The 22,164-nt window shown below is 45.6% G+C and overlaps 1 protein-coding gene across 4 annotated transcripts in view; it reads right to left on the reverse strand.

Moving 5' to 3' along the window:
• Window positions 1–22,164, reverse strand: part of PDZD2 (PDZ domain containing 2) — a 254,232-nt gene that overhangs the window by 139,380 nt on the left and 92,688 nt on the right. Inside the window, exon 1 of one of the 4 annotated variants that reach the window (XM_082241730.1) lies at window positions 11,288–11,689. The exons of the other annotated variants lie outside the window; for them this stretch is intronic. The gene's annotated coding sequence lies outside the window, so the exon portion shown is untranslated. Of the gene's footprint in view, window positions 1–11,287; window positions 11,690–22,164 lie in introns of those variants that run through there. 4 annotated transcript variants of the gene reach the window in all.

Here is a 22,164-nt window from a genome sequence, read left to right on the forward strand (position 1 = left end):
TCAGTTGGGATAAACTAAGCATATTCTGCATGTCAATGGGCTTTATAAAACAGAACCTGACATCACAATGTTTCACACATACAGCTATTTTAGAGACTTCAGACATTAACCAATATTTCCTGCCTTAGTATCGAAGTTCAGATTGTAAGTCTCCCTGGGGCCGAGACCTCTCATGCTACCCTGAAAACCAGCCAACTGTGGTTTGATCTACCTATTTATCTCCCAGTTTTGCACAAAAATAAATATTAAATTCTACATTCAGGTGGGGGGGCACATTTGTAAATATACGCCCAGTGGATTACTTGGGCTAATCATCACTTGCTTCCAAGACTCAAGTTTCTGAAACATGTGTATTTTTTAAAATTGAATAGAAAGAGGGAAATGTGGACTGGGAAGAAATGAGAGACAAGAGAAAGAACCGGTAATAAATATGTAGAGTGGTTAAACTCCATTGCCTGGTGACAACACTTTGCTCAGTCCCTCTTGGATCTGAGGTTGTACCTGACATTGCCCACAAGCTTTGTAGCTCCTTCCAAAAGTCGTAATGGTTAGAAATTTGAAATAATATCTCTGTGTTGAAGTCCAATTAGAATTGTAGAATTAGAAGGGACCCAACAGGTCATCTAGTCAAACGCCCCGCAACCAAGTTTTCATACTTCTGTGGCAAACCGACATGGAACACATGCCACTCTGGGTATCCCTATCTCATTCATCTGAGGGGATGCGCATGGCGCTGTGGTCTAAACCACTGAGCCTCCTGGGCTTGCCGATCAGAAGGTCGCGGTTTGAATCCCTGTGACGCTGTGAGCTCCAGTTGCTCTGTCCCAGATCCTGCCAAGCTAGCAGTTCGAAAGCACGCCAGTTTGAGAAGATGAATAGGTACCACTGTGGCGGGAAGGTAAACAGCATTTCCGTGCGCTCTGGCATCTGTCACAGTGTCCTAGTGCACCAGTAGCAGTTTAGTCCTGCTGGCCACATGACCCAAAAAGCTGTCTGTGGACAAACACTGGCTTCCTCGGCCTGAAAGCTTGATGAGCGCCGCACCCCATGGTCACCTTTGACTGGACTTAACCACCCAGGGGTTCTTTACCCACAGCATGTGCAAATGGCTGTGATTAGGTATCTGCATTGGGGTAGAGAGCCTGATCTCGACAGAGGGTCAGATTCTTATTTCCCTCATCCCCTGCAGTTCAGGTTTGACAGCTGGGCGGAAGTATCCGGCTGCCAATCACCCAACATCACAACAGTGTCAGACGAAGATCAAGATTTGAAAGCACCCGTGCAGAGCTTGCAAAGACAACCATATCTCTACCTGTCCCTTACCTGTTGTCACATAAGATGTCACGCATGGGGCAGGTGGGTGTGGTTTGTGCTGGGTCCAATTTGGCCCATGGGTGAGAGGTTTTGCACCCCTGCCCTGGACATATCTTGCAATTGCACAGCTGCACAAATCTTTCACTTAGTTAACTCCATACAGTGGTACATTACCTTGGTTCTCGAACTTAATCCGTTCTGGGAGTACGTTCAACGTTCGAAAACCAAGGCTTCCTGCACTCAAGTGGGAGCCACGTCGGACGTTCACAAACTGAAACACTTACATCCAAGTTTGCAGCGTTCGGAGCCAATTTGTTTGACAACTAAGCCATTTGAGACCCAAGGTATCCCTGTATGTGCCCAGTCACTGCTTGGGACTGCTTGCATGGAAGGAAAATAAATGTGTAAAGCGGACCAGAGTATGCTAGCAAATCCCCATGGAACTTTTTGCCTGGAAATCTTGCCATGCGATTGTGTGAGCACATGCACCCACAGACATGCAACAGATCAAAACTATGCGCATCCACACTCGAAGCCAAAAGGCCCCATTTCTTCCTCTTGCCTGCTGAATCTTGCCCCTTACTCTCTTGGCTCCTTGAGCTTCTACTTATTCGCTGCACAAAAATCTCCATAGAACGTGACTTGGCTGCACACTTCTCCTCTCAGAGATCTGTTACTCTTATATACATCGGTATCTCATTACAGAGCTGTAAAACCTCCTCCAGCCAAACATAATACCGAGTCTCTGCACATCAGATGTCGATCTCTCTGAAAACGAGGAATTTGGCAGACGCTCCCTGTAGCAAAACAAAAAGTCCTCTCTTTGTGCGATTCCTGAATGCAGCCATCACCCATTCACAAATATTGTGACTGTAGCAGCCATTTATCACAGCCACTTAGGCTGGAGGCAGATGACAGTTGTTACGGCGGCAGAGGCACAAGAGAAGCATCCTCATTGCATGATGGCGCAAACTCAAGACTCTTAAAAAAAACCCAAACCATTGCCAAATCTCTTTAACCGAAGTTTAAATGGGACATTAAAGAAACGAGGGTCTGTATCAGGATCAACAGTGACTCTCTCATACCTCTTTTGATGCATGTACAAACTATGGTCTCTCTCAAGCTTTAAAATATGGCGCTGTGGGTTAAACCACAGAGCCTAGGACTTGCCGATCAGAAGGTCGGCGGTTCGAATCCCCGCGACGGGGTGAACTCCCGTAGCTCGGTCCCTGCTCCTGCCAACCTAGCAGTTCGAAAGCATGTCAAAGTGCAAGTAGATAAATAGGTACCGCTCCGGCGGGAAGGTAAACGGTGTTTCCGTGCGCTGCTCTGGTTCACCAGAAGCGGCTTAGTCATGCTGGCCACATGACCCGGAAACTGTACGCCGGCTCCCTCGGCCAATAGAGCGAGATGAGCGCCGCAACCCCAGAGTCGGTCACGACTGGACCTAATGGTCAGGGGTCCCTTTGCCTTTACCTTAAGGCTCAAGATGGACTATAGAGTTTTCTACGGGAGTTGAAGGTAGCATAATGAAACCATCATAACGCACACATATTCAGCTGGAACCTGGGTAGGTAGATCATCCCACCCAACTCAGTACTGCCTACTCCTGTTTCCCTAACATGAGCACCACAACACTCTCTTTATTTTATGTATATATTTTATTTAAGGCATTTACATGCTGCCTAATTACTTGCCGTTCTAAATGAATTACACCTTTTAGGAGCCTGTTGATGCCCCCTGCTGCTCCTAATTTTTAATTTTCTTTTAAACTGAGATGTGAGGGGTAAACTGCGCTTCCCAGAATTCTTGGGTAGAGGTGTTTTAGATGTATGGCGTACACATAGCCACCACTTCTTGCTATAAACGTTTTTCAATAAGCAAAAAAGCACATGGCACATTATAAAATTGTTGTAGATTGCCCTGCATTGGGAAAGACAGAATTGCATGCTGGGATGGCAAAAAACAAAGCTCTGCACAGACAGAAAGCTAGCAGGTGATGCAGAAGCCTGAGCCAGAAACCAGCTCCTTTGATGTCTACTTTTCCAAGAGCAGAGGCAAGGGGATCATACACCTGGTCACATAATCCTCCGCCTTAAGGAGGGAGCCAGGGCATACCTAGAAATTAGATTGGTCCAATTAAAGTGGATTAAAGTGCTCTGCTGTTCTGTTGCAACAATCCATTAATAAACGGACTTTTTGCAGTTAGGAAAGTGACAGGGAAATACACTGGAAAGTGTGGGGTAAAACAGGAAGATGAATAAGCAAGCAAATCAGGGCAACTGCTCATTGTTGTTTAACCTCCCCACAAACATTTCAGAATAAACACAAAATAAAGACTGGATATAGTCTGGTCTTTGTGCAAGTGAATCAGGATAGATGCTCAACGAATGGGTCGTCTGCAAAAGTCTTAAGTGCTGGAATCTAGGAATAGTGATCTGCTGTACCTATTCTGGAAGGAGGCAGTGTAAAATTGCCACTGAATTTCTCCTTGCCCAGATCTTACTCAACTGCAGTCCATAGCTGCCCTTTAAAAGCAGCTGGACTTCTTTAAAGCTTGCATGATCTTACTAGAGAAAATTGAATTTGCAGCTGTGAAGCAACATTTGGAGCATCTAACAGCTGCTTCTGGAAAACAACCGCAACACCCAGTAAGAATGCATATGGGGGCTTCTTTTGAAGTCACCCCACCGAGAATAGCTTGAGATAACGCATTGGCTGCCCCAGACTTCTGACTTCAGAGCAGGGTAAAGAGTTTCACAGCTTCCTACCCCAACAGCTTTTTGGAATAACTAACCATTCTGAAGGATTGAATCAGCTGGGTTTTAAGGTGCTCTTGGGGGCTTCTCTATCTTATTTGTAGGAAATTGAGTTTAGAAAAAGAGGCAGGGCAGTCTTTTTATTACCTTTAACAAATTCCCCCCACTCCCTTTTCCTTTTACTGATTTTCATAGGACATTTTCCAAGGCACTTTGAAGTTGTTGGCTACAGACCACTGGGAGTTAGCTCAGGAATGTTTCCCAGCCAAAATTCATCCAATTGAAAAAGCAGGATCTTCGTATGCGGCTGTGAGTACTTACTGCAGACCCACACAAACAGGATTTATTTACTTCCTACAAATTAATAATAATAATAATAATAATAATAATAATAATAATAATAATAATAATAATATTTTCCCAGCCACTCTGGGCAGCTCCCAATCAAGTGTTAAAAACAATACAGCATTAAATATTAAAAACTTTCCTAAACAGGGCTGCCTTCAGATGTCTTTTAAAAATAGGATAGCTGCTTATTTCCTTGACATCTGATGGGAGGGCGTTCCACAGCGCAGATGCCACTACCGGGAAGGCCCTCTGTCTGGTTCCCTGTAACCTCACTTCTCGCAATGAGGGAACCGCCAGAAGGCCCTCGGCGCTGGATCTTAGTGTCCAGGCTGAACGATGGGGTGGAGACGCTCCTTCAGGTATACTGGACCGAGGCCATTTAGGGCTTTAAAGGTCAGCACCAACACTTTGAATTGTGCTTGGAAACGTACTGGGAGCCAATGCAGATCTCTCAGGACCGGTGCTATGTGGTCCCGGCGGCCACTCCCAGTCCCCAGTCTAGCTGCCGCGTTCTGGATTAGTTGTAGTTTCCGGGTCACCTTCAAAGGTAGCCCCACGTAGAGCGCATTGCAGTAATCCAAGCAGGAGATAACTACAGCATGCACCACTCTGGTGCAGTGGACCAACATCAGCTGATGACATGGCTCTCCAAATCTCTTTTCTGCTTTTGCATCTCATTTGGAAACCAAGGACCCAGAATCTGGAGGAAGAATGGGGAGGCACACAATGCCAGATGCTTGAAGTCCAGTGTGAAGTTTCCACAGTCTGTGTTGATTTGGGGAGCCATGTCATCAGCTGGTGTTGGTCCACTGTGCTTCATTAAGTCCAGGGTCAACGCAGCCGTCTACCAGGAGATTTTGGAGCACTTCATGCTTCCTTCCGCAGACGAGCTTTATGGGGATGCTGACTTCATTTTCCAGCAGGACTTTGGCACCTGCCCACACTGCCAAAAGTACCAAAACCTGGTTCAATGCCCATGGGATTACTGTGCTTGATTGATCAGCAAACTCGCCTGACCTGAACCCCATAGAGAATCTATGGGGCATTGCCAAGAGAAAGATGAGAGACATGAGACTGAGCAATGCAGAAGAGCTGAAGGCTGCTATTGAAGCATCCTGGTCTTCCATAACACCTCAGCAGTGCCACAGACTGATAGCATCCATGCCACACCGCATTGAGCCAGTAATTGATGCAAAGGGGCCCAAACCAAGTACTGAGTGCCTATGCATGCTTCGACTTCTCAGAGGTCCAATATTGCCCTATTTGCAATCCTTGTTTTGCTGATTTCATTTAATATTCTAACTTTCTGAGATTGTTAATTTGGGGTTTTCATCAGCTGTACGCCATGATCATCACAATTATAACAAATAAAGGCTTGACATATCTCGCTTTGCATGACATGAGTCTATCTCATATATTAGTTTCACCTTTTAAGTTGAATTACTGAAATAAATGAACTTTTCCACGATATTCTAATTTTCCGAGTTTCACCTGTATATAATAATACCAAATAATATTAGGAACTCCAAACCTCCTTTTGTGTAGCCTTGATATATCAAGTTGGCAGTGAATGACTCTTTCTGTCTTATTTATCCAGACATCTTTTTTATAAACTAAAAATCCCTTTCCTGATAGGGAAAGGGCTCCAACCCCCTGCCCTGACAATCCATTTGACTTTTATCAATTTGAGTGTCCTTTTCCACGGTATCATTTCTGAGATGTTTGGTTCCTGGTGACCATATCAGAAGGAACTCTGAAGCAGCTCTGATGATGCCGCAGTTTAAAGGGCAAGATTCCAAAGGAATTTAGCCCACCTCTGAACCAATGGCGAAAACCGTTTCAGCTCACTTAATCACACTTATCTCAGGGTCACTGGCCGATGGCACTGAAACCAGGAAGTTGTAACTTTCTAAATAAATATTTGTACTAAAAGAGCACAGAAGAATGTCTAAAAGAGCACAGAAGGATCTTGGGAGAGTGTGCGGCTTTCTCCTGCCGGATCCATGGCATGCGTAAGAAAAGCAACTCATTGGGAGTTGGCCTGACAGTAATTCCCGAGATTCTCAGTTTCATTCATATACTGAGAAGGCAGCACTCCTTCCACATTTTTGCACAATAACTGTCACCCTGGCACTGGGTGATAGAGGGTCTTTAATTTGCCCCCCTCCCTTATCAGCCAGACAGAGGCCTAAGCAAAGCACAAATTTCATCTAGCACAAATTGCCCATCATTAAAGATGGATGATTAGTGCTTAACTTCCACTCCACTTACTGCCAAGCTCAACACAGCTCCAAGGGAGGAAGGAGAGCAACGATGTGCCCGGACCAGCCAATTTAACTCAATTTACTACCAACAGACACGCAAGGCGGGGTTCACTGCCTGCACTGCGTTCTTCGGTTTGTCACTGCGAGACGGGAGTTAAAAGGTGCAGAAAACCAACAGCTCTTGTCATCAGATCTCTGTTGCATTAATTTGTGCTACTTGGGGTCCACTGAGCTGATTTTGGGGCACATCAATGGTCAAAAGGGAAAGAAGCAGAACTTTCAATCTACAAATGCTTCCCCTTAAACCTTGTCTTTAAAAGTCACTACTTGCCATAGGCGAGTGGCTATCTGCAAGCCTGAGTCATGGGAACATGAGAAGTGTCCTTAGACCAAGTCAAACTATTGGTCCATCCAGCTCATTACTGCCTATTTTGGGGATGGGGAACTTTTTTCTTCCCCACCTACTATTTCCAGATGTTGTTGTTGTTGTTGTTGTTTTGTATCCTGACCCCACCCATCTGACTGGGTTGCCCCAGCCACTCTGTGCAGCTTCCAACATACATATATAAAAACATAATAAAACATTAAACCTTAAAAAGCTTTTCTGTTCAGGTCTGCCTTAAGATGTCTTCTCAAGGTTATATAGTTACTCATCTCCTTGACATCTGATGGGAGAGCATTCCACAGGGTGGGTGCCACTACCGAGAAGGCCCTCTGCCTGGTTGTCTTAAGAAGTTGTCTCTCCCGGCAAAGGATACTAGGACATCCAAATCCTTTAGGCCAGGAATGGAGAATCTTAGTGTGCTCAATTATGGCCCTCTAGGCCACTCTGTCTGGGTTTGAGACTCTCCCCAGCCACACACCCTCCCAGTCCACACCTGCCACCAACTTTGCTTTGCACTCTTCCTCGAGTGCTTCTGCCAGACTGGAATATGACCTGCAGCTAGGGCTGGGTGATATCTGGTTTCCAAAACGGCAATATGTCACCAGCTAAACATTGTTGTATACCAATATATTGTAATGTGTAAAATAAGGATGGAACTATGTAGAGGCGAACAGTAGGGATGGGCGATATCTGGTTTTCAGCTTCATGGTATGTCACCAGCTAACCATCACAATATACTGATCTATCACAATGTCTGCATGTGAGAGTGAGATCTCACAGATCAAACACACCATGCAGAGAACTTGTAAAACAATGCCTGAAGTCAGCTGCCTGTAATCTAAGTGTTCCAATGAACCAATGAAATGAACTGGTGTACATTCATGAATGGGTAAGGCTATAGCTCAGCGGGGAAAGCAGTGTTCAATGCTGGCATAGAAGCAAAAGATGACTTATGCCAAGTCCTTCTAGCACAAAACTGTCTCTTCACTGACTGGCAGAGGCTCTTCAGAGTATCAGGCAGGGGTCTCATCCAGCCCTACCTAGAAATGCCAGCGATTGAACCTGCAACCTTCTTCACGCATAGCAGATTCTCCACTGCTGAGATTTGCCCCACCCCCAGGAGCAAGAGGCTCTCTTCTCTGGTGCATGTGAACCAATCCTGGAAATCAGATCAGACCAAGAAATGTTAAAAGTTATCTTGCAGTTTTTGTTCTGCACATTCACAAGGTCCAAAAACTTGGCGAATTTATATTTCGAACCTGCAAAATAAGACGGCAAGCACACAGCCAATCTGTGGGAAAGCACAGTGGCGTTTTAACACAGTTTGTCTTGCTGGGCATAATGGAGCATTTCAAAACTAATTGAAACCACAATTAAAGCCATACAGGGAGTCCATGGCAGAAACAGGATTACTGAAAATTATTCCCTGGCTCACAGCACCTGCTCAATATACCAGACCTCAGCACTTTAAGAAAAACACAAACACACAGAGAGAGGGACACACAACTAAGTCTTATTTCAAGCTATGATGTTGAGATTTATTGCTTGTTTTTGCTGATCAAGAGTTAACTCCAACTTTGAATGGTGTGATTTACTGACACCTTGCTCTTTGACAATAGGCTAAGAACACTTCTACAATTCCCTACATTGTGGGTGAGGAATATGTGACTCTCCATATGTTGCTGGACTTCAGCTCCCATCATCCCAGGCTGATGGGAGTCGCAGCCCTAACAACATCTGGTGGGACACGGGTTCCCCATTCCTGCCCCACATCATGTTCAACCACGAAGACATGTTACAAATGCAACTGAATGCTGATGAATATGGGTTGGCAACCTCACACATGGATGGCATTAATTAAGAACACAAGAAGGGGCCTAGCTCATGTTTCTCATGCACAAGGTCCCAGGCTCAGTCCTTGCCATCTCAGGTAGACCTCTGCTGGCCACACCTTGGAGAGCTGCTAAAGGAATGCAATTCAAGCCACCCGGCCGAAGCCAAGCAGGAAATATGGGCGAAATCACCTGGGGAACCCAATGTCTGCTACCTTGAGTTCCGTGGTGGAAGGAAGGTGGGAAATAAACAATAAAATATTACTGGGAATAATTGGGAAAGTTATTTAACTCTGCATTAGGCGGGTGGCACTGTGGGTTAAACCACAGAGCCTAGGGCTTGCCAATCGGAAAGTCGGCGGTTCAAATCCCCACGACAGGGTGAGCTCCCGTTGTTCGGCCCCTGCTCCTGCCAACCAAGCAGTTCAAAGGCACGTCAAAGTTCAAGTAGATAAATAGGTACCACTCCGGCAGGAAGGTAAACGCCGTTTCCATGTGCTGCTCTGGTTCGCCAGAAGCAGCTTAGTCATGCTGGCCACATGACCCGGAAGCTGTACGTTGGCTCCCTTGGTCAATAAAGCGAGATGAGTGTCGCAACCCCAGAGTCGTCCGCGACTGGACCTAATGGTCAGGGGTCCCTTTACCTTTAAGGCACTTTATGTATTCATGTGAATTTTGCGAGGAGACCCTAAAGACCCAAAAAGACATGCAGACCTGCTCTTTGCTGAGCAGGGAGTCAAAGATGGAGTTCTGCCATGTGCAACAAGGGTGTGCACTTGAGAGATAAAGAGGAATGGGGCAGGGGGTTGGATAGAAAGTGCCAACAGAGAGAGTAGAATAATACCACCGACTAGGTCTAAGGCCATCATTCTCTGTCTTTTAATGTCCTTTCAAAAAGGGAATCCTTTATTAATACATATTTGATGAGATACTATTGACCGGTGCACAACAGAGATAGATGCTAATTGGTCTTCTTGCAATGTGTTTACTTATTCATTCATTCACAAGAACGGCACGCACACCGATATAATTTGGGCATTTGTCTTTGCCAAGACCATTCCAAAAATAAAGGCTCTGAGTGTGGAAAGTCATTTGCCAAAAGCTGCTGCCATGGGAAAGACGCGGTTGAGCAATCTAATATTCAACAGTCCCAGCTGCCTTTTATTTCAAAGCCATATTTTAGTTATTAGTATCATTTGCAATCTTTCCCGCCCACCCGCCCCCTCTCACAGTCCCAAGACCCTGCCAAAATGCAGTACTAAGCAGATATTTTGCATGTGCATTAAAAAAAAGTTTATTTTAACCACATCTATTCTCCGTAAATACAAGGTGATCCCTTAAAATGTATAACCTGCAACCTCCACACAATCAAAAGTCTGGTTAAAAAAGACCTCCCTACAAGAACTTTTACCCCATCTATTGTGTGTGTGTTTGTGTACATATGACATCTCACACACAGAGTGCAACTTTCAATACACATTTGATTATAGCAATCTGCTTACAATTCAGCACAAAGTATCCTTTTCCTATATTAAAAAAAAACTTTCCTATTTCTCCTTGCTATAGAGAATTATTTTGGGACTAGATTTTTTTTAAAAAAAACTTTTCATGCTGCCACACAGGATGCCTTAACATTTTGCTGATTTCGATTCTGAAACATTTTCCTCCCGATGAAGTGTTTAGTGGTTTTGGACAGAACCCTGTTTGCCTTGGGCCAGAACCTAATCTCAGGCGAAATCGTAAACAATGTTTTGCCCAGAACCCCATCCAGTTTTGCATTGGAGCTGAAAGCTCCAAAAGCAAAACCACACTGGAAATCAAAGCACCGATAAATTGGTGTTAGTCCCAGATTAGCTGGCTTTCCTCCCCACACTCTCCCCCACCCATACGCTGTTAAGCCGGGGCTGTTATCGGCTTGTTGCACAGTCTCTGCTGACTTTTCACCTTGCCGCTGCTGAATGCAGTCGGAGTTCTAATATACCTTCCAGATTTAATCAAGACAGATTAATTCTGATTGCAAACAGAAGTCGCAACAGGAGGGAAAACCGCAAAGGATAAGCAGCAGCAGCAGCAGCAGCAGGTAAGTATACCTGCGGCATAATGTGGCAAGGAAAGTTAACCCGAGCAACCTTCTGAAGAGCCCGATTTAAAAATAACCAGCTGCAAATGGGAGCTTTCACAAGATATACTTCAAGCCATAAAGCAAAAATTATGTTTCATCAGCACCTTTAAAAAGAAAACAGAGGAAAGCACAGCTGGCGTTTGAACTGGCTTTTTCGCTACATAACTTTTCAGCCTCTGGATACATCCAACCAAGCCCTTTTCTGGAGCAGACCCAAACACACGCCTGTTTTATTTGCAATTCTTATGGTATGTTGCACATACCTCTTTTCCTTCTAAATCCCCTTCATGGGTTTTCCTCCTCCTCCTCTTCCGTGATAGCCTCGTCTTCCCTGGAATTCCTGTAAGGAGCAGCTGGCGTCTCTCTCTCTGGGTTAATCCACGAGCGGGTGGTTTAGCAATCCCATGAGTCTGTTAATTAGTTTAATCGCTTGCTGGCACCCAAGACGAGAGGCCACTTGAACACCCGAGGAGGGAGGGCGATCCAGCTGCTGCTGCGGCTGCTACTACTGTGTCTGCCTCTGCCCAAGAAGCACTCCCCCTCCAAAAAAAAGACAGGGCTTGTTTACCCTAAAAAAACAGAAAGCAGCAGCAAACCCTTCTGGAGCAGTTCCGTTACATGAGTTTCCAGAAGGCTGGGAGTGCTTACTGCCCTCCTCTTCGCTGCCTCTGGCTACGGGAGCACGAATAGTCTTCCGTGCATTCCTGATGCTGCTCTGTCAGTTGCAATGTGCTCAGCTGTCAAAGCTGCCCAAATCGGACCTCCCCAAAAAATATGCACAGAAAACCTCACCAAAACCCACAGAAACACAAGGGGTAGCCAGCCAAACAATGAGAGCCTTCAGGTTAGCCAGGCAGGTGAATCTAACATTATTTTCTCAGGTTGCCAGTTGGTGGGACGAACGGGGGTGACAGCATCCAAAGCGAAACAGAAAGAGAGAAGGGGTTTCAGCTGCACAGCGAAGCCCAGAGATCTTCTCCGCTGCGAAAATAAAAACAAAATCCAATCTTACCCTGCCACTAACCAGTTATTTCAGGCATGATCAACTCTCTGCTCCCTTCCCCCTGCCATGGAGAGTCTTGGAATTAACCTACGGGGTGAGAAGTCAGGAAACGGGTTGAAAGAGACCCTGGAATTCAATTGTAGTAAAATACGTCCCTCCCTCAACCCCGCTGGCTCAGAGAGTCTGATCTGACTGTACAGCTCAAGCATTTCCTTTCCACCTTCTTTCGCACAGGGTTCCTCCCCCTCCGTTCAGGCTAACTTCAATCAGCGAGGTCCTTCCCCGGGGAGAAGCGCAGCCCCCCCTTTCCCCACACGTTCAAGCGTCCAGCTGCAAAGCGATTAGGAAGCATGACCCAGGCAGCTAAGCTGTTTATATCACTTCTCCAGAGGGCTTCCTGTCTTGAATTAATGGGAACACTAAGTTGCCCACCCCACCCCACTCCCCCAAAAAAGAGCAGTCGGTGGTGGTGCTATCAAACAGGGAGAGGGAAATTATCCTGCATTTTTTTGAGGGACAGCCATCTGGTCACTGGGGGCAAAACAACCTGAACATCAAAAGTTTGCGATGGATAAACTCGGACGGGGGGGGGGGGAAGGTTTCCCCACTCTTACATGAAGAGCAAACGAAGGCTGCAAACCATCACACCATTTGCTCAAAAGTAGCCCCACTGGCTTTCACAGAAGGATGACCCCCAAAGGAAGTGGTTTGAGGACTGCAGCCAAAGAACGCTTGTCTAAAACCACCAGCAACTGTAAAGAATTTCTGCATTAAAGCTCTCACGTTTTCTCTAGGTGAACATGAATTCCGCAGGTGGGTGGCTGTTGAGTACTGAGACACAAAGTCATGTTTCTGACCTCTTGTGGTCGTTCAAGACTGACCCCCCAGGCAATTCTTATCACAGGTGTTCCTGGCATGCTGTTTTGTTAAAGTCACATTGCCCCAATCTGCCAATAATTTTTCTGTGTTTTAAGTTTCTTACCGTGGTTTATGTTGTAAAGCATGCTCTTCCCTTTTGGGAAAGGGTGGGATATAAATTTCTTAATACAAACTACATTATTAAACAAAGAATGCAAGCATTAGCCCTCCCTCCCCCTCCCTTGCTATTTGGCAAGCCTCCCTCAAATACCTGGCATGGCTCATTTTTTAAGTTACCTGAAAATTCAAGGGAGGGGCTCACAACATCCCTGACAAAGGAAGAACCCCATTTCCTCCCCCAGCCACATTCCTGTTCAGCCCTGCTTGGCTTGACGTGGTGGTAGCTATTCTACTCCCTTGTTGATGTCTCGCTCCCAGCCGCCAACTCAAGTCTGCCTTAAAATTATGAACAATGTTGTTGTTGTTGTTTAGTCGTTTAGTCGTGTCTGACTCTTCGTGACCCCATGGACCAGAGCACGCCAGGCACTCCTGTCTTCCACTGCCTCCCGCAGTTTGGTCAAACTCATGCTGGTAGCTTCGAGAACCCTGTCCAACCATCTTGTCCTCTGTCATCCCCTTCTCTTTGTGCCCTCCATCTTTCCCAACATCAGGGTCTTTCCCAGGGAGTCTTCTCATGAGGTGGTCAAAGTATTGGAGCCTCAGCTTCACGATCTGTCCTTCCAGTGAGCACTCAGGGCTGATTTCCTTCAGAATGGAGAGGTTTGATCTTCTTGCAGTCCATGGGACTCTCAAGAGTCTCCTCCAGCACCATAATTCAAAAGCATCAATTCTTTGGCAATCAGCCTTCTTTATGATCCAGCTCCCACTGTTATGAAAGCTTTCACTGTTATCATCCTATTATGCACAATAGGATCTGATGATTCTGTCAGTGAACTGATGGTTTCCCCAAGTATATCAGCCTATGTTCCATACTATTGTACATGAAACTTAAAACCCCTTCATAGAGAAAGAGTTTTCCCTTTCTGCCATTATGTCAGGTGCCAGCATCCATCTGCCTCAGGAGACAATAGAAGAGTGTGCATTTGGGGGTGAAGTCAAACTGTTGGAAGGTTGCAGCGACTGCAGCGACTGCTGTGGCTGCAGAAACTGATACAGGAGAGATATGTTTTGTTCAGCTGGGGCAGACGAAGGCATCTGGTTGTGCTGCTGCACTGTATCTTCTCTCTGTGCTACTCCCGGTGGCCATTTTTCTTCTGGCCACAGCTATGGATACACAACTTGACTGCCTGTCTGCTAAAACTGGGAAGACAAACCATCCAACAACCTTCCAATGAAAGCAGAGGCACTTATTTTACAACATGAAGCGAAACAGCAGCTCTTCATAGCGTGGAAATGAGTAAGTGGCCTCAGAAAGGTGTTTCCCAGGGAGCCCTGAGGCAGCTGGAGAATCCTTCTTCAAATCAAACTTCTCTCTACCGCTTGCTGTGCACCCTGCTTGCTTTTACAGTTAAATACCACAAATGCTCAGCGTTGTGCCAATCTACCATTAACCATGGTCCATCATTCAAAACTCACAGTGTACGGTAGCCAGGTTGACTGAGTTTGTATCTGAGCAGAACAGCTGGTGCTCCAGCAGCCAAAGAGACATATTTTGGTAGATATGCTCCTTTACAGAGTGCACACCAGCAACTGTCACATACAGTGAGAAAACAGTTACAGATAGGTAGCCATGTTGGTCTGCCATAGTCAAAATAAAAAAATTCCTTCCAGTAGCACCTTAAAGACCAACTAAGTTAGTTCTTGGGGACACAGGTGGCGCTGTGGGTAAAAGCCTCAGCGCCTAGGGCTTGCCGATCGAAAGGTCGGCGGTTCGAATCCCTGTGGCGGGGTGCGCTCCCGTCGTTCGGTCCCAGCGCCTGCCAACCTAGCAGTTCGAAAGCACCCCCGGGTGCAAGTAGATAAATAGGGACCGCTTACAAGCGGGAAGGTAAACGGCGTTTCCGTGTGCGGCTCTGGTTCGCCAGAGCAGCGATGTCACGCTGGCCACGTGACCCGGAAGTGTCTTCGGACAGCGCTGGCCCCCAGCCTCTTGAGTGAGATGGGCGCACAACCCTAGAGTCTGGCAAGACTGGCCCGTACGGGCAGGGGTACCTTTAAGTTAGTTCTTGGTATGAGCTTTCGTGTGCATGCACACTTCTTGTGCATGCACACGAAAGCTCATACCAAGAACTAACTTAGTTGGTCTTTAAGGTGCTACTGGAAAGAATTTTTTTATTTAGTGAGAAAACAGGTACCGTATCTATTCAATCAGCGCAGGTAGAGGAGATAATAAAGTTGCAGCGCAGCGTTTTGAAAACCATTAGAGACTAATGAGCATGTATGCACAAGCCCACCATTCATTCTTCAAATGCCAGAGATTCCAGTCCCACCCACCTCCAAACCCTTGCTTGCAGCCATGGGTGGGAAGACTGTGTCCGTAATAAAGACCATCGTCTCTCTGGCTGCCAGCTTCAAGCAACTACTGTGGTGGCACACTTGGGCTTCACATAAATATGGTAATGCAATTGATCGCTGCACAAAAAAGACTGACTTTATTTACTAGCCCATGCCACCCCCACTCCCCATATAACCAGGGTTGCTGGTCCTACCCGGGCCTCCCCTGCCACTCTGGGTGGCTTCCAACAGGATATTAAAAACACAAAAAAATTCCCTAAACAAGGCTGCCTTCAGATATCTTCTAAAAGTCAGATAGTTGTTTCTTTCTTTGACATCTAGTGGGAGGGCATTCCACAGGGCGGGCGCCACTACCGAGAAGGCCCTCTGCCTGCCCGATGGAATCAGTCAACTGTGTGTGCAACTATATAGCAAAACTGGCCAATATTTGAATTTTGCACCAATATGATATGAGCATTAGATGCTGAATGTCACTGTCTGGATGTCATGAGTGACCTAGAACTTTCACGTCGCACGAGCACAATCCACGGGTTGACTACGTATTGGCTGCCACAAACCACAGGTCAGAGCCGCAGTTGGGTCCCCTTGTTCCAAATGTGTTAAGGCCAGCCCTTTCTGTTTCCTGCCACATAAGATAAACTAGAGACCCATTCACGGCAACATTTAGCAATGTTTATCCTAGTACATGATGCCCATTTTCCATAACCACTGTTTCCACATGGTTTTGATTACTGAGATAACTTGAACCAAAACAAAATATTTTGAAATTTGACAGGATTTCAAATTTGAAACTCCTGATTTCAAATTTGACGACTTTAACCTTACCAACAGTCTCTTTTATCATTCAGGTGTGTGCATGCAATAGCAGCTTCCCCCAAACTGGTGTGCACCACATGTCTTGCACTACTACAACAACTATAACTCCCAAGCAGCATGGCCAATGGTTAGAGATGATTAGAGTCCTGGTTCAAAACATTTGGAAGGCAACAGGTTGGGGAAGCCTAAGCCAAGAGGAGTCAACGTAGTGCCTTCTAGATGATGTTGGAATATAATTCCCATGAACCCCAACCAACATGGGCAATGGTCATGGATGATGGGAATTGTACTCCGACAACATCTAGAGGCTGCCATATTGGATACCCCTGGATGAAGCTGTCAATTATCAGATGCTTCAAGAATTCCAGCGATAGTTAAAAACATCATAGTTTGCTAGCTATCAGATACCAAAATGTATTGTGTGTCAGCTATTAAATACTGCCAAATATAACTAATTAATTACTATGTGATAACCAGCACAGACTTCAAATATCATGGGATTGAAAAGATTGGTGTTAAATTTCAAATTTTCGACATCCAGATTTGTAGCGAACAATTTTCAGGAGAATTAATGGGGGTGGGATTCATATCGGCTCTCCAGCTGATCAGGCAACTCTCTTGACACATGGAGATATGGTATGCTCTCAGCCCATCATTATTTAAACATGGAAATGGAGCACAAGAAACCTGCTCGCTTGCATCAGGTCTGACAGAGCGCCGCATTTTATTTCCCATTTAGAGCAGTCCCTCGATAGCCATACGAAACAGAAAACGTTAATTCAAGGAAAATATAAATAAGCTTCAGAACTGGAATGTGTCGTGGAGGGGAAGGAGGAGGGGGGCGTGATGTACAAAACATTCCCACAGTGCAACATAAATAATGCATTGTTGTGTGTGCATTCTTTGAAAGATCTAATGCCAATCAATGGCTGAAGAGAAACAGACAGACAGGAACACTTCCGTTTATCTGGACCCCACTACCCAAGAGTATGTGACCCATGTGCTCCGATGGGAAAGAACCACAGCTCCATCTTGCAGCACATTCTCTGCATGAAGAACATCCTGGCTCAATCAGAGGGATCTCGCCTTAAAAGCAATCTCAAGCACCAGGGCTAGAAAAGACCCTTGCCTGAAATCACACAGAGAGGTCAGCAGCTGCTGTAGTTATAATACTGGAACTCATGCGGATATCCTATACCATCAATCCATCTAAATCAGTATTATCAGCCACCATGGTTTTCCAAATTTTAGTCTCCAGCTGCTGTTGGACTACAACTCCCATCACACCCAGCTAGCAGGACCAGCGGTCAGGGATGATGGGAACTGTAGCCCAAAAACAGATGAAGCCCCAACCCAAGTTTGGGAAACCCTGGTTTTACACTGAGTGGCATAAGGACATAAGGAGAGCCTTTTAGGTGGATCAGGCCAACGGCACATCTAGTCCATTGTCATGCTCTCACAGTGGCCAAAAAGATGCCTATGGGAAGCCCCAAAGCGTGACAGCAACCGACTCACCTGTGTCACCTGGTAACTGGTATTCAGAGACATGCTGAGCTAACCATCAGACTCTGCATAAAGCAGGTTCAAATCTACTTTGCCCCTATTTGATTTAGGAAGCTGGGCTTTAGATTTGGGGTTTTTATCTGCAGTGGTCCTAAGCGGGCTGAGGTACATGATGTGCAGGCTTGGGAAAGGGCTTTTGCAGTGGTGGCTCCTTGCATGTGGAAATCTCTCCCTGCTGAGGTCCACCTGGCCTCATCTCTATAGCTCCAGGTGGTTGGCCAAGATACATACTTTTCAGAGGGCATCTGGAGGAGAAGAGACCCAGCTGCTGCTACTGTTATTGTCAGTCAATGATCTATTGTTGTGAGTTTACAACGGACTGTATCTCTTAATGGATTTTACGTATTCTTATTTACATGTTTTTATTTGTAAACCACCCCCTGTGGCCTGTGGGAAGGGTGGTATTTAAACCATCTAAATAAATAAGGAACCCCATCAGTTTTACAGCTCGGGAATGTTCAGGTACAGCACACAGGAGCCTGTAAGATGACTTAAACTTGCAATCCTAGGGAGTAATTGGAAATAAGTGTCACTGAATTTGGTGAGGCTTCTGAGAAAGCATATGATAAGATTGTATGGTAACACTCTTGATAAAACCTCCATCCCGCCGGCATCTGCGTGGATTGTTATGTGCTGCTCCTTTGAACTTGCCCACCTGGGCTCCTGGCAGTGATGCTACAGGAGCTGAAGAGGAGGAGGATGGATCAGGGAGGGACCAATTGGAAGGAGTGTGTGTGTGTGGTTGTTTTTACACTGAACAAAATGGGTTGTAGCAGGATGGGGAAGAAAGAGATGTTAGAGCACGAAAGGTCACTCTGGTAAAAGACTTTTCTTGCAGCTTCATAAAAACATTCCGCCTTCCCACTCCTGGCTATGCTAATCTGCTGCGTCTGTCAAGTATCATAAACTCAGACAGTTCAGACATCTACTGTGAAAAAATATTGCCGGAAGAATCAAGCAGAGTTTCAAATGGCACCCAGGAAATGGACACGAACGAGCACAATGCTCAGCACAGAAAAAGAGGGACCAGACAAATGTTACAAGTGTCCAAGAAGACCCGAGTTGACTTGATTCCCAACATGCTTATTTACAAAGTTTGAATACCTTGAGGAGAAGTTATATTTGAAATGTGTTGGGAATAAAGTTCATGTACTCAGCTGGTCTATTTCCATGGTTCCCGTTCTGAGAACCATAGCTCTGAGAAGGGAATAGTGGTTTCCTAACAACTCTCAACACCCTTAACAAACTACAGTTCCCAGGTTTCTCCATGAATGTTGAAATGGTTTAAACGAGCTTTAAATGCAAGGTGAGGAAGTGGCCTAAGTCATGTGAGGACCTGTTTAGCCTGGGGAAAGAAAATTAAGGTGAGGCATGATAGCTGTCTTCAAATATCTGAAAGGCCCTCACGCAGAAGGTGGACCAAACTTGCTCTCTGTTGGCCCAGAGGGTGGGAATAGAGACAATAGGCAGAGACTACTGGGAAACAGATTTCAGCAAAAGCTCCTAATGGTAAGAGCTTTCTGACAGTGGTACCTCCTGCCTTAAGAGGCAGTGGACTCTCCTTTGCTGGAGATAAATATCTGGACAACCATTTGTCAGGGATGATGATGTAGCTGCACCCTGCAATGCAGATCCAGCCTTGAGCAGGGCACTGGGCTGGATGACTCCCAAAGGTCCTTTTATAGGTGGGTTATAAACCCTTTAAATAAAAATAAAATGGCCACGTATTATAAATAACATGGATGAACATATATGGTACAGGCCTGCTTTGGGCAGGGCAGTGAGCATTCTAAGAGAAGACTTCAGGGTCCCCCAATGAAACGTATTTATAGTCAGTGCAGATGTACAGAAAAAGAAAGTCCTTATTTATTATCTAATGGGATTCATTACCCTTAGAAGTGGCGATGGCCGCTATTTAAATGACTTTTTTTTTAAAGGACAAATTTGTGGAGGAAATATTAGTTTACTAGCTAACGGGGACAGCGCCCCTCTGAATACCAGGTGCTGGAGACAAGCAACAGGGGACAGCTATTCATGTCTCCTCTCGCTGACCATAGGAGAAAAAAACCGCCAGTCTACTTGGATCCTTGGCATGATCAGTAATGGAATTCTCGTGACATTTTCATTCAGAGGCGGTAAACAGGAGTCATTAAATGGGCACATCTGAAGTTTCTCTGCACAGATGTTTGCATCACTTGAAAACAACTCAGTAAAACCCAGACTTCTGTTTATACGTAATTGCCCTGTGTTAATATTGAGGGCTGATTCCCACGCACTGTATCAGCATGTATATGCCTGCGGTGCATTTGTTAGTGTCCGACCATTAAAGACACATTTTGAATGCAGAAGATGTGCACACGCATTAGGGGACCTTTAGCCCAGGGATGGAAAAACTGTTGATCTCCAGATGTTGTTGGGCTACATCTCTGCCATCACCCCTAACCATTGACCATGCTGGCCATGCTTCCTGCATTGCAGGGGGTTGGACTAGATGGCCCTCAGGGTCCCTTCCAACTCCACAATTCTATGGTTCTGTCTCCCATGTTGTATAAAGTGGAATGGACACCATATGGGATGGAATCCAAGCCATATAGAATGGACACCAACCATTACTCAGCCAAACAGGTTTACACACACAACCCCAATAAACATTACCTCAAAATAAGCAGCTCTTGCTTTCTTCTTCTTTCTTGCTACATAAAATACTCATTTGCTTCCAAAGTGAAGAAAGTGTTTCTTCAACGCTCAATTTGTCCCCGATATTATTTCTGCAACTGTTTTGTTCAGCCAAAGGCGGTACGTTGAATGTTTTCTTCCCTTGTCTAGTACAAAGGTTATCGTTACAGAAAATAACCTAAGGACATGTATAATCCTGAGAGATTTCAGCACAAAAACTATTTTTAACTCTGGTTCTGTTTAATGTTCAGAGTAACACAAGAAGCACGTATAACCAGAGGGGACAGTGTTATCAAAAGGTTGTGTTTCCTTTCTCTTCACAAAAATAAAAGCAGCAATTTATGAACCTCTTCAGAGCACACAAACATACTACTCTCTGCCTTAGATTTCAAAACACTAAAATTTGCTTTAATTTGAGCAAATCTGGCAAGCACATGAGCTTACTTTCCCTAATGGTAGCCCAAGTAGGCTTCTGGTCATTGGTGGTAAAACGACATGTGAGAAAATGTTTTGCTTACATTACAAATGCAAAGTGCCGCGTACATGGCAGAAAACGTCTAGCATTTCTGTGTTGTTCTGATGACGGGACCTTGATGTCTCCAGCTTCTTAGTTACTGAACGTGCACCAGGCAGTTGCAAATGAGTCTCCTTCATCTTTGAATATAAAGCCACTCGTTTCTGAATTCAAGCAGAGGGAAATTTCCCCATCACTAGTCACAGGTAAGTCACATCAGGGATGCTGCAGGGATACCCTCACTATAAACACAGGTATGCCCTACAGATCAGTAGTGGCTGGTGTAGTGAGAGAGAGCACGTCCTCCCCAACATCAACATCGCTACAACCACCTGGATTGGGCAGGGCATGGGCAGAATCAGGGCTGTGCAGCAGTCACACTGGCAAGAGAACCAAATTGGTTCCATCAACCTTGCTTCCACCTTGGCCCACCCTAGCTGACCTCCCAGGTGAGCTGCAGCAATGTCAATGTTGGGAGTACAGATGGGATAGAAAAGCAACCTACTTCATATAGCTATAGATGTAGGGATGCAGGTGGTGCCATGGTCAAAACCACTGAGCCTCTTGGGCTTCCTGATCAGAAGGTCGTGGTTCAAATCCCCATGACAGCGTGAGTTCCCGTTGCTCTGTCCCAGCTCCTGCCAACCTAGCAGTCTGAAAGCACGCCAGTGCAAGTAGATAAATAGGTACTGCTGTGGCGGGAAGGTAAGCGGTGTTTCCATGCGCTCTGGTTTCCATCACGGTGTTCCGTTGCGTCAGAAGTGGTTTAGTCATGCTGGCCACATGACCCAGAAAGCTGTCTGTGGACAAACGCCAGCTCCCTTGGCCTGAATGTGAGATGAGCGCCACAACCCCATAGTCGCCTTTGACTGGACTTAACCGTCCAGCGGTCCTATAACTTTTACCTTTTTTTAGACATAGAGCTATACGAAGCCGATTGCTTTACTATCTCATCCAGGCAATTTCCACTGCATTTTCATGCACCAGCAAACACATGTCCAAAACGTGCCATAAGCCTGCCACTTATTAATGTTTCAAGAATCCAGGCTTAAATCATAGATGAGGATTTTCTTCCTGGATTTTCCCTTGATCACTTTCTCCAGTCAGGAGTCTGGGCATTCTTTCAGACGTCGAATTTAATGTTGCGAGCACAGATGGCGTCTCCATTAACTCCCCACCCCCCAAAGACCTTTCTTCACCCTTTCCAACTTCACTGCCGTCTTCAACGGGAACCT

Source organism: Podarcis vaucheri, assembly GCF_965113315.1.
Source record: "Podarcis vaucheri genome assembly, chromosome: 11".
Classification (NCBI taxonomy): domain Eukaryota; kingdom Metazoa; phylum Chordata; class Lepidosauria; order Squamata; family Lacertidae; genus Podarcis; species Podarcis vaucheri.